At 37.6% G+C, this 13,874-nt stretch overlaps 1 protein-coding gene across 1 annotated transcript in view; it reads left to right on the top strand.

Annotated features, from left to right (window-relative positions):
• The window catches only part of CCSER1 (coiled-coil serine rich protein 1), a 1,235,863-nt gene that overhangs the window by 207,500 nt on the left and 1,014,489 nt on the right, over positions 1 to 13,874 (top strand). The gene's annotated exons all lie outside the window — the stretch shown is intronic.

Raw genomic sequence — 13,874 nt, 5'->3', positions numbered from 1 at the left:
GATTTAATGTTTTGTTTTTAATTGCTCTTGCTTCTATCCATTTATCAAAATGTAGTCACTTTAATAGAGTTGTTTATTAGTTTTAGTGCTGAGGTGGGTGTGAAATTTCCTTTTGAAAAGTTGTCTTTTAGGACCCTGAATGTTCTTCATCAAAGTGTGTTTATCTATTCCCATTTGGGTGGTTTCCCCTCCCTTCAAAAATTAGCATAGAGTAGAGTGAGTTTTTAAGCTGCAGCTACTGCTTTAAGTAAAGTCTCCCTTTTAATTGTGCCTGATCCTTCACATGGCAGCAGGAGGGATGCATGATGTGCTGGGATGTAGTGGCTTTTCTCTTCTCACACACAGCTACTTCACAGGTTTGGCACCCTTTAGCTGGGTTTTGTAATCAGCTAAAATGGTTTTTTTTTTCAATTTTTTGTAACGATGTAGGGGATATTTGGGGAGATAAGTAGTTTTACTATAATGATTGTCCTCTGCTACCTGAGGTCGTTAAAAATATATTTTATTTTAAAAACTTCCCAATGTTTTTTTCTTTTGAAAAACTGTGATGTTCCACTTGCATTTCTTAGATTTAATTTTCTGAGAAACTTTATCTTGAATGCATTGTGCGTTGTTTTGTAACATGATGTATGATTCTGTACTTTGTAGCAGCCTGAGCACTGGCCCATTTCAAACAATATTTTAGGATGTTTAAAAGCAAAATTAATCCACTGATGGATTACTCACTTGTTTTATAATTGAAATATTTGAAATATTTATCTTACCAAAGTCTCTAGAGTGTTTCCTTGAGTAGTTCATTTTTCTTCAGAAATAATGGAATGATATCCTAATAATTTTAATGTGAAATATAATGTTGAGAGCCTATTGCAATGAATCATTCTGACAATAATATTTTAATTTTTTTCAATTTTGCATAGTCATTTATTTAACTTATGTTATTTTGGTAAATATTAATAAAATGGAAAAAATATTTACTTGTGCAAGTTGCTATGAAAATAATTTATTATATTTGCATGGATATTCCTGCCAATGACAAGATCTATGGAAGTACACAAAAGCAGCATGATTCAAGTGGCATAAGTAAAATTGATTTAGTTTCCATAAATGAAGGAGAAATAATGGGATTAGAATAAAAAGTTAAATCACATAATGCATTGTAGTGCTTGACATGGTGGCAAACATTTAAGCCATTTTAATACTTGGCATTATATGTTTATAATTAAGACAATATGATCATGTGATGGGATTGCCAAAGTCTAAACTACCCTGTTTCCCCTCAAGTAAGACATTCTCTGAAAATAATACCTATTTATACTTTTGCCTCTCATTGAAATATAAGGTGCCCCCGAAAATAAGACCTCCCCCAAAATAAGGCCCCCTCAAGTTACTGTAACTCTGGACTGTAGCTGTGGGTACCGCTGCACAGCTCACTGATGGCTGCAGTGCAGTTGGAGCAGACAGGAACTGCAAGGTCTCTTTTAATAAAACAATAAATGTGTTACCATATTCTTCTTCATGGAAAAATAAGACATCCCTGAAAATAAGACCTAGCGCATCTTTGGGAGCAAAAGTTAATATAAGACACTGTCTTATTTTCAGGGGGAAGGGTATGAGTAAATGCCTTGCAGTTTTCATCAGACTGACTACTAGAAATTCCGCCATCTGCTGATTTGTGGGTAGGCAGAATCTGCCATTCTAACTTTGTCAGTGGTGTTGTCAGTTGCCAGGGAGTGAGTAGGCTTTGACTCGGATATCTGTGACACCATAGCATAATACAGTGAAATGAAATGCTGCCGACTCCCTCATCATCTTCATGATTGCTTGCATATTTGACTTGCCTGGAGGCTATTGTTTCGATAGATGTCATTGAGGTTTTCTTTCGCCTTCTCTGATCCTACACTTTATCAAGCATAATGGCTTTTCCTAGAAATTTGTTTTTCCTGATGATGTGTCGAAAGTATACAAAACCAAGTCTCAATTAATAGTCCGATATCTGGGGATTCCCTGTGCTAACTTTTAGGAATGGATCACTGGGTTGTTCTGCCTAGTCCAGCATAACCCAGACTTCCCTTTGGAAGCTGTCCACCGGCCGCTCACCTGCTGCTGTTTGAAATACGCACACATCCTTCATAGTATCACATGCAACGGGTAAGTCACCACTTACGACAAATTGACAGACTAGTGGTAGAAACTGCTGATACTTCTAGTGATCACTTTTAAGCTAGTCTAAAGCTGTAGTGAGGGAAATGAGGAAGGAAACAGAAAAGGAGAAAAGAAAGAGGAATTTTGGGGGTGTCTAAGTGGAAACTTAAAAAGTTTTGTTTTGTTTACCCCTTGGGGATCAAAATAGAAAATCAGAATACAATATGGTTAGAATTTAGAAACTGAATGATGTCTGAGCCTGTAAGTGAAATGTAAGGTAAATACTCTTCCACCTGTTCCTTATCAAAATTATAACTATGGTTCAACGTGCCTTTTTCTTGTTCAAGGTTCAGATTGCTTTGTTCAAATTCTAGCTCAAACGCTATATATTTTCAGAGCTAGGGTCATGTGTTAACAAGAAGGAATCTGAGGTCACCAGTTGGTCACGTGGTGATCATGTTGTGGCGTGGTTAGTTGCTTCAAGTCAGTGGTAGCTCATGTCTACTGCACGTGTGGCAGTGCCTGTAGTACTGAATAACACAGACGTGAAATCGCAATATATGACTCACAGTGCATTGACACATTAGCTGCTATCTGTAGTTGTTCAAGTTATCCAAGCTGTGATGTTCGGCAAATATTTTGTGGGGCCAAATGGCTGTTTTCTGTTGCCTGTGTAGGGAGCGTGGGTGGTGCCTTGTTAGGTGCTTGTCTATTAACGAAACGCTTGCCAGCTGGGACCTACCAGGTGGTTCATGGGGGAAAGTGTGGAATTCTCATTTCATAAAGATGAGGAGTTTCGAAAGCTTATGAAGAAGTTCTGCTCTGTGTCCTAGGGTCACTATGAGTGGCAACTTAGCAAAATGTTACAAGTTGTTTATATAATGTACAGTTGAAATATTTTAATTAATATTTTATTTCATAACATTCATTCAAGGAAAGTTAAACCAGTCGCTCCATTCCCTTTCTGATTTTGTGATGATAAAAAAAACCCCACAATTTACATGGAATAAAGCTTCATGATTACTATTATCTTATGACTCAGTATCAAAATATCTACATTTGGAACCCATTGTTTCAAACATTGATTTGGGATAAAATAACTAAGAGAGAAATGAATAAAAACAAAAATTCAGAAAGTCCTTTCAAGGGGAATCCTCGTTATCTGTTGAAGTGGAAAGAGAAACAGTCATGAAACTGATGAAGGGGGATGCAGCTTCAGATCTCTCTGTTCCCTAATGACACTATTTAAGACGGACTGTCGGGGCCCATTTGGTGCACGATCTATTCTGCAGTTTAGATGAAAACGGATGTTTCACTCCGCAGGAGGAAAGGGAGGATTTCTCTGATTTCCGTTGGGCTCAGTGATGTTCTTTTTCTGATGCTGCTATGGGATAACAATTGGTCCAATAGCAGGAGCGGGATCACACCAAGCTTCATGCACCATAATAAAGATGTTTTGATGCAAAAGAGGCTCAGTCGCTTAGGGTTCTCAGTTGTGACAAACGGTTGTAACAAACTCTATAAATCAAATCAGAGCCAATTACAAGTGTATGTGCTGGATAAAGAGTAGTCAAAACGACTTGCTCTTTCAGTAGGCTCACGGGACATTCTGCATTGCTGTGAAGGCCATTACTACATACATTGTTTTTAAAAATAAGTGTTAATGTTCTTGCCAATATTTCAAGCAATCAGCTTCCAGTGTCACCGAAGTCCTAATGGAGGTTTGTCTTGAAACAATAGTATGTGGCAGGTGAGCCTAGTTATCACATTCGGATGCTATCTTTCTCTAGAATATAGAAACAGCTCCCTAGACATCACTTAAAAAAAAACCAGATCTTGTTGGGAATTGGGATTGATTTGGATAAAGAGAAAATAAATTTACTCAACATTTCTTAATCTTTGCAAAAACTATATGTTTGTCTTTTACATATTCATATTTAATTCATGATTCTTGTCTTTTAAATTTTTATTTATTAACTTAGGATTTCAAACGGGATTTCCCATATTTCACTTTATTGTCTCACTTGTTCACAGCTGTCTCAGTGATTGTCAACTAGTCATGTCATAGCTCCAGAGCAGAAAGAATAGAGGCCTACAGAAACCCCACTGCATGCATGCTTGTAAAAGTCTTAACCATTTGTATCTACATTTTCTCTTTGCTGCTCAGGCCAATTTGAAAATGGATCTTTCCTGTACAGAAATAGATTGTAACTGTGCAGCTGGGCCCTAAAGCCTACAGTTTTGAAGCAGTCTTGCAGTGTTAGATCATAGTTATAAATGTTTCTTGATGGGAATTACATTTGGGAAAAATCGCCAAAAAAAAAGAATAAATTAAAAACATTTCAAAATCTTTTGGGTGATCGGTCTGTTTGTTCTTAATTAACTCTGAAGAGAGTGCAGATTGTGTTTCACAGTAAATAGGTCCTGTCACCTTAGATTACCAGTCATCCCATGACAGAGTCTGTGGCCGCTGTGCTGTGGACCTTCACACCACAAAATGAGTTCGCTTATCAAGCTTGGAGGGAAGTGTCTTTTTGGCTTTATGATTGTTTGACATTGTGTTGCTTTAAGTCCACCTGTAAAACTCTTCAGTGCACTTTAAAGATAAAATCTCACATAACTGAAACCTTTGCAAATTGGCCACAAGTCCACTCTCAGGATGAATATTTTAGTTAATAATTTGTTCTGTCACTGGATATTGAATAATTGGTCAGACATAATTTAGAGTAGTGTGAAACCATTGAGCCAGGAACTGTGAAATGCTCTCAGATCCACCCTGCTTTCAAACTAACAAGTTGGCTTGTCACCGTTTCATAGATAATGGTACAATGAGAGGAATCCGGGCCAGAGACAAAGAACAGTTTCTTAGAATAAAATCAGCAGTCAGAATAGCATCATGGTGCTGTTTCCTGAGTTCTGATTCTCCTGGGTGACAGGCTGAGGGCTATGCCATACTTAGATGTGTGGATAGAATGTATTACTGGCAAAGACCTGAAATTAGGATGTACACGTATAATTAGAAGTCATATACATACATGCATACATATATATACATACATACATATATATATTAGAATTTCTTACCAAATATTACTGGCAAAGAGACCTAAAATTAGGATATATATTAGAAGTTCTTACCAAACTTGTCCTTCCCTTTTCTGGAGAGAAAGATATGATCTGTACTATTCTACAATATAAAGAAATCTCTCTGGGGAGGAATGGAAGACATCTATACATCGACTGACCAGAAATGTAAATATACATGTTGAGTTCCGGCATCTCCATCTTTCTAGAGCTATCTATGTTTACAACTATTTCTAATACCCGGATGTTTATTTTCCTCGAGGACAGTCTGCTCACAAGTGCCTATGTCTCTGCATGTTTCTCATGTGTGTGTCTGCTCCTATTCCCCAGTGTCCTGCCGTTCAAGTGCACTGACCCGCTTCTCTTCAGCCTCTGTATGTTGTTGGTTTGTGATCAGGTCCCCTCATGGCATTGTCCCTCAATGGACTAGAGAAACAACTCCAGGAAAATCAATGTGTGTATAAGGAACCACTTTATGTCAAGAAGTATGCGGCCCAGTCCTATTTCAGTACATAAGTCTGATATCTGTTCTTAAGCCCCTAATCAGAGTCACACATCCACAGACAGTAGTGACGAATGCAGGAAGATCACTGGCAGGTCAGTGGATCCATAGCAGGGCACTGGCAGCTCTATAGATCAGTGGCAGAGTCCCTGCAAGCAGGAATGTAAAGGGGTAGTGAGAAGGACGTTCCCAGTGTCTTCCTGATGAGAAGGCGACACCCCCCAAGGAGGCCCCATCAGGCTATGCCTGATTGACAGATTGGATTCCACCCCTACACTTTCATACATATTCACGTTGACACAAAATCATCTCCCACACTGCCCCAGGCACAACAGAACAAGACACTGCCCAATTGGTCTATGTGTAAGCCCATCAGCGTAGCCATTGTGTTCATCCATCTGGTTGAAGGGCTCCCTCTTTTTCTCTGCCCTACTCCTTTACCAAATATGATGTCCTTCTCCAGGGACTGGTCTCTCCTGGTGACTTGTCCAAGGTACGGGAGATCGTTTTGGCCATCCTTGTCTCTAAGGAGCACTCTGGCTTCACGTCTTCCAAGGCAGATTTGTTTGGCTTTCTGACAGTCCATGGTGCTTTCTGTATTCCTTACCAGCACTGTAATTCACATGCATGGATTCCTTTCTGTCTTCCGGATTCAATGTCCAACTTTCACAAGCCTATGAATAGATTGAAAATTCCTTGGCTTAGGTCTGGCACTTTTGTTCTCAAAGTAACACTCTTGCTTTTCGACACTCAGTACAGGTCTTGTGCAGCAATTTCACAGTCTTCTCTTTGGATTTTATACATTAGGCTTACTAAAGGTAATTAGCTCAGTTTTGTTGTTGTTTTATTTTGGTTAACATGTATGGCATTGGAATCTCACATTGCATTTTTGAGGATGTTAATACATCTTACCCCAAAAGATAGAATTTGAAAACAGGTGGCATATATCTTCCTTTGACACTGCTTGCCAACAATTGCTCTTATTCCTATTAATGCACTTATATTTTTATCCATGATTCTTGCTCCCTTATTCACCTTATTGTGTATCCTCACTAATTTAAAGGGTTAAGAACCTGATTCTCTTTTTTATCCAATTAGCTCAGGCACAAAATGCCATTCCTGATATCCCATAGGAAAGGTAGCAACACTTAAAACAATTGTCCTAGAAGCTTTGATAGCATTTCCAAATTGTTTTCTCTGAAACATAACACGACCAAAGTGAGAATTTCATTGTCAAAGGCATTTGGAAAATGCTCTAAGCAATAGTTTCCTTTTATTGAATTCAAGTTACACAATATGCACAATAGACTGTAACAAAATCCTGTAAGTATTTTAAACAAGGGAATAAAAATAGGCAAGTAAAGAGTACCCCATAAAACTATGTTTTCTTATAAGATATGATTGGCATCCTTTTATATTAAGGATCATTGTCCAGGCCTGTATTTCTTGTGAAAGAGCTCTCTTTGGCTACCAGCACCCAGGATCATTGACTGGAGGGCTTCGGTATCTTGAGATCTAGATGTATGGAATGCTAACGTAAGAGGTTATTTCTTCACCCGCATATCTACTTGCCCTTCCAAGTTCTAATTCTTTTTATGAATTGCGAAGACCAAGTCTATCAGCATTATAAAGTACTTTTGTATATATACAAATATATGGGTGTGTGTTTTTAAAAGCAGAATTTCATGGAAAGCCCTTTTAAATTATTTCTAATAAAATTTAACCTTCATGTATTCAGTTATGGAATTAATGACTTTTTAATAAAGGTGCATTTCTTATAAATGATATACGTTTATTTTATTTTAGTTTAAATAATATTTTTCAACACTTTTGCTCTCTCTTTAAAAATCTAGAATCCCAATTCCATGTATATTCTATTTGAGTAACTTGATATTCATGAGATACTTAAAAGCTGTGCCTGTAAGTATATTATTGCAGATCAACTTATGCATATTTTACTCATATTTACTTTATTCTTCATTCATTATTGAAGCAAAGATACTACTTTGAGGACTGTGTGGTGCCTGGCCCAAGCTGTGATATTTTTCAATTGCTACATATGTATGTGAAAGATGGACCAGGAATAAGGAAGACCAAAGAATAAATGACTTTCAATTATGGTAGTAGTGAAGAATGTTGAGTGTGCCATGCATGACCTGTCAGAAGAACTTATAAATCTGTTCTTGACAAAATTCAGTTACAGTGCTCCTTAGAAGCGAGGATGGAGACCATCTCATTTAATTGTGTGCTAGACATGTTATCAGGAGAGACCAGTGACTGGAAAAAAGACATCAAGCTTAGGAAAGGGTCACAGAAAAGGAGGAAGACCTTCACGGAGATGGATTACCACAGTGGCTGCAGCAATAGGCTCAGACATTGCAACCATTATGAGCATGGTGGCAGATGTGGTCATATTTTATCATTAGATAAGGTGACCGAATTAGAACCACCTTAAAAGTACCTAGCAAGAGCAACATTAAAGCTCGCTTTTACTCTCAATCTTCTGAAGTATGCAAGGTTTAGTTTTTAAATCTTTTCTGATGCCTATTTGACAAATTCAGCTATTGTGTATGTCTCTTGCATAGTTAAGGCTGCTACATTTTGACTGAGCATTAGTTTTAATGGATTTGCATAGATTTATTAACACATTTGACTTATGTTTCATGTTTGAAAGGTCAGAAAGATAAAACACATGGTTGCAAATAAATGCATATGAGATAAATTGTAGAGAAGTCCATTTCATGGTATTGATGACTGCTTTGGGTGATATCTTTTCTGGTCTCTTGTTATGCGATGGTGATGGAGTGTGACAGTAAGGCATTATCTTCTTATAAAAAGATGAAGAATTATTTTGCATCTTATATATTTTAGTGGAAACATTTCTGTTAGGAATATTTAATTCTATATTTTAGGACTCAATTTTTAAATTTCTTAACTATTTGTTTCCATGAAAACATGCCATTATAATTTGCCAGTACCAAAGAGACATATTTTGAGTGATAATTTTCCCACTTTATTCTTTCATTTATATATTAACATTTAAATTTTAACCTTATTGTATACATTTCAAGCTAAGCTGTTGTATTGATTCATTAAACTTAAGCATATACTATGGGGAGAACATAGAAAAATTGAAAATATGTCTTGAGAAATTTAAATATCTGCATGCATACTGGATCCAATGCTCATAGCCTTTGCAGCATATATGAGGAAGCATGACCTGCTATACTTATGTTTATCTATTCCTTATATAATATTTACTATATGTTGTGGAACCGCCATGTTTATAGGGGCCCTAGAATGTGGTGCCTACTCATAGTGACCGTATGCACAACAGAATAAAGCACTGCCTGGTCCTGAGACAGCCTCACAAGAGTTGTTCCGTTTGAGCCTATAAATAATACCACTGTGTCAATATACCTCCTTAAGGGGATTCATTTTGTTGCTCTTGTTGTTGCCCTCTACTTCACCAAGTATGATGTCCTTTTTCCAGGAACTGATCTCTCTGCATAACATGTCCAAAGTATGTGAGTTGAAGTCTCTCTATCCTTCTATCTAAGAATCTTCACTTTGTCTGTCCTTCTAGCAGTCCTGGATCCTTTGAGTATTCTTCCCCAGCACCATAATGCAAACGAATGGATTTTTTTTTGATTTTCCTTATTCAATAACTGACTTTCACATGCATATAAGGCAATTACGAATACCATGGCTTAGTGCCCTTCATGGAACATTTATAACCCAAGGATTGTACATTAGACATTCCAAAGCTGAGGGAAAGAATCACATCAGAGCTTGAATTGTGAGATACTGGTTTGCACAAGGCTGTGGGTGACACTGGAAGCCCAAAATACATTTGCAAGATCTTCACAGGAAATAAGCCTCTAGTGGTTGCCCTATATCCATAATAGAGGGATGGGAATAAACTAGTTACCAAACAGAGAATATTGGAAAGATGACTATGGGATATCAAAAGGATAAAACTGGCTCGAACGGTTAAAACCTTCTCACTGTGTCTTTCCTCTGGTACACTCTAGGCTAGATCTGGTTTTCAATATTGTGTGTGTGTGTGTATGTGTGCATGTGTGTTCATATTGCGCTTCATTGCTGATGTATCTTGCCATTGTGGATAGCTGTCTTGAACTTTTGTTATGTGTTTGTCTGTTTTTCAGTATAGGAAACCCAGGATTGATGGCCCTATAGAGAAAACAACCATAATATGGGGTCCTAGGGTAAAATGAGGGTGGGTGTGGGGCGGGGAGGGGGTGAAAGGGTTCTGATAACAAAAGAGTTCAAGAAGGAAGAAAATGTTTTGAAACTGATTATAGTAGCAGTAGTGCAATACTGGTTGATGTGGTTAAACTATAGAATGATAAGCTACATGGTTTAGTGCCTAATAAAAGAGTTTGGGGGGAAAATACCATGACTTGGGTTTGGCGCACCTTAGTTCTCAGAGTAACACCTTTGCTTTTCAACACGTTAAGGAGGTCTTGTGCAGAAGATTTACCCAATGAAACGTGTTCTTTGACTTCTTGCCCACCGCCTCCGTAAACCTTGATTAATCTTTGACGACGTCATTCGATCTTGACCTTCAGCTTCCATGCCCAATAGCTGTAGACTCAAGCAAGATAAAATCCTTGACAGTTTCAATCAGTATGGATTGCAATTCAATGTCAAGACGACCCAAATCTACACAAATGGACTAATAAATAACATCATGATAAATGAGGAAAAGATGATCTACAATCAGCTTGCATAGACGCAGCAAGAACTCAAAAGACACATGACATTGAATAAATCTGCTGCACAAGACATCTTTAAAGGGTTGAAAAGCAAGGATGGTATTTTGAGGACAAAGATGCTCTTCCCCAAGTCATGGTATTTTCAGTTACTTCACACATTTGTGAAAGTTGGACATTGAATAAGAAAAGTTTACAGGATCTGTCAATGTTCCACTGCTATTTTAAGGTGTTTTTTAATCATTTTGGGGTTCTCATAAACTCTTATCACATCCATACATACATCAATTGTATAAAGCACATTTATACATGTGTTACCCTCATCATTCTCAAAACATTTGCTCTCCACGTAAGCCCCTGGGCTAATTCCTCAGCAGTGGACAGCCCATGCCTTATTCCTCCTGCACCCCCTGGCCCTCCTCCTCTTTCTTCTTCCTTTTCCATGAACCGTTTTATTGGGTATTCCTTCTTTATATTATATTCTTAGTCTGGAATCTCTGCTGAAACCCTTTCAACTTCGGTGACCCTGCCGGTATTTGAAATATCAGCGGAATAACTTCCAATATCACAGCAACACACAAGTCACCACAGTACAAACTGACAGACAAGTGTAAGTTACCCACTATAGCATGAATATTCTTGAGAGCTCAGTGTTACTTCCTTCTTTGCATTTTCCATAATTCTTAATTCAGAAATTATTAGTTGGGCAATTTTTCAGAAGGCCATAAATTTTGCTCACCATTAACGATAAGTTAATATTAGAATACTTAATTCTCTGGATGTTTAATGAATATTCATAAATGTTGACCCTGCAGGAAGCAGCCCCAATGGGTAACCCTTGTCCAACAGGGTTCCTGTCCAGTCACACTTAGTCATCATTCTCGTGGAGCAATCTTGTAAGAAGGAAGTTAAGACTATGTGGCTTGTTTTTCCATGAGGAACTGCCTCCTGCAGCTACCATACAAAATTTCCATCAAGACCCTATGGAAGAATCCAGATCAAAATAAGCAAATTGCAAACTGAATTTCAAATTCTCCTGGAACCGAAACAAGCTGGAGGTATGAAGGGTAGATGAACCTCTGAAATCTTTAAAGCTTAAGTAAAAAATATCCTCTGAAATTGCCTTGAAACAAAAACAATAGTTTACTAATAAAAAAAATCTTCCTTGCGCAGAATTCTGTTTGGAAGAGTTTTAGAGGAGATTCACTTGAATAGGACAATTCAATCGATTAGCCAAGAAGATCAGGGGACAATGAGCTTATGTTAATGAGGGTGGAGCGAGTCAAGTGTTGCTGACTTGTGCAACACTTGTTGAATCGGTTTGTTGAACTGGTTTTACTAAGTATATTCTCAACCACCAATTAAAAACAGACTGATTGACTGCCAGTGAGTAGATGCAGATGCACAGCTACCCTCCAGGACAGGGGAGAACTTCCACTGTGAGTCTCAGGCTATATCTTTACAGAAAAGAAAACCCCATTTTTCTCTCATATTCCACAGCAACAATGCAATAAATAAAAGTTAAGACAATAACAAAAAAATTAGCCGAAGTAGTTGTTACATTTTTCTAAAGAAATATATTTTCAATAGTATCACTTCAAACGAAATAACAGTTCATGATTTTCTCAAAACTAGTTCAAGTCATTGAACATTTCTATTGCTTTTCTGTTGTGCCCCAAAACATATTTGTCTATATTGTTCTCAGACACCAGAGATAAACAATTGCACAATTTACCTAAGTTATATTACACTAATTATATAATATATAATGATATATTATATTATAAATTTATATTAGAATACATACCTATGGCTTTGTGTGCTTGAGCTGCAGTACTATCACCACCAAAAAATTTGCCTGGAGTTAGGAAGGGGTCTGCATTTTAATAGGGTTTACATGTCACTTTTTAGTTTTAATACTTCTACTAAGATGTACCTGACCCAAGTTATGGTACTTTCAATTATATTAGGAATTAAAGACAACGGTTGGGCAAAAATGCCTTATCATGCTTCCTGCAAGGTGCTACTCATTTCCTTCCCTCAAGGCAGTACCAACTCATAGTGACCTTACAGAACAAGGTGGACCTGCCCCTGCGGGCTTCAGAGACGGTAACTCCGACAGCAGTAGGAAGCCTCCTTTTTCTTCCTTGGAGCAGCTGGTGGTTTGGGACTGCTGTCCTTGTAGGTAGCAGCCCTGCACATGGCCCACTACCCTAACAAAGTGATATGCACTTCGATTGCTTAAAAATGGTGCTACACACTTTCACTAGTACTGTCCAAGTAAAATGGCTTAACATTTAAAAATACAAATGTTTAATAAATTAGGCAATATTTCCAAAACCTTTTGGAGGCCAACAGTAACATCTGGATGCCAACAATGTTCCTCAACAAACCCACGCTTGTGTTTGCTAGAGCAGCCCGTGCATGAGGCTGCAGTGCTATCTCCCAGCCAGCATAAGTGTTCCCTGAAGGACAGACACCACAGCAGAATGGAGAATTTCCAAAGTAAAATCCCTGGTTGCATGCCAGGGTTGGAAGAACTTATCTTTCTGTAATTGAATTCAGTTTCCTTTGCTTAGCCCAACAGCTAAATGAATTTTAGTTAGTTACAAATCTTTCTGCTAGCGATTTCCCTAACATCCAAGAGAGCTAGAGGGCAGCCGATCCAGTTGGTGAAGCTGAGAAGGGGCCAATCCTAATGAAATATTTTCTTGAGTCTGGCAATAGCAAGAGTGTTCTAAAGTGGCAACTAATAAACACTTCGGTTACTTCAAGGACTTTTGTATTCCCTTCTTTATTATGCCAGATGTGTGCTGCCAACTTAAGTAATTACTGATTTCCCAGTAGGAAGCTTGATGAAATGTATTTTACTCAAAAATATGCTAACCAAAAATTATGCGTGTGTATGCGTGTTTCCTTTGGGTACTTTAGTTCATAGAAGTGAAATAAGGTTCAAAGATATGTTAATTTTTTAAAGACAGTTCAATGTTGTATTTGTATACAAATAATTTTTTATCAAGTACAAATAATGATCCCAAAACTCTGCCCAAAGAGACTTGTCCTAAAGTTCTTCAAGTTAGAGAAGACAGTGGTGGATGTAGTAAGCTTATGTTGACATGTATCTTTAAAAATATATATCACTTTGGGGGAAGAATACTCTATTGTCCTTCTTTCAATATCTTTAGTTACTTTCTTCTATTCCATATTTCTAGAGTTACAATTTAAGCAGAGAGCTACTTTCCTCAGTGTCTTCCAATGAGTAAACACATTATGTTCATCAGTATTTTCTGCTCTTCATGATTAACTTCCCAAAAGAATGCACTTAACTTAAGGTTTTGCTCTTTCCAGCCTCAAAGACCTCTTCAATCTTAAAAGTTCACCTTTGTAAATGTCAGATTACAAGAAAAAGA

Source organism: Tenrec ecaudatus, chromosome 3, assembly GCF_050624435.1.
Source record: "Tenrec ecaudatus isolate mTenEca1 chromosome 3, mTenEca1.hap1, whole genome shotgun sequence".
Lineage (NCBI taxonomy): Eukaryota > Metazoa > Chordata > Mammalia > Afrosoricida > Tenrecidae > Tenrec > Tenrec ecaudatus.
Note: the sequence above shows the minus strand (reverse complement) of the source record. Positions and strands in the feature narration are given on the sequence as shown.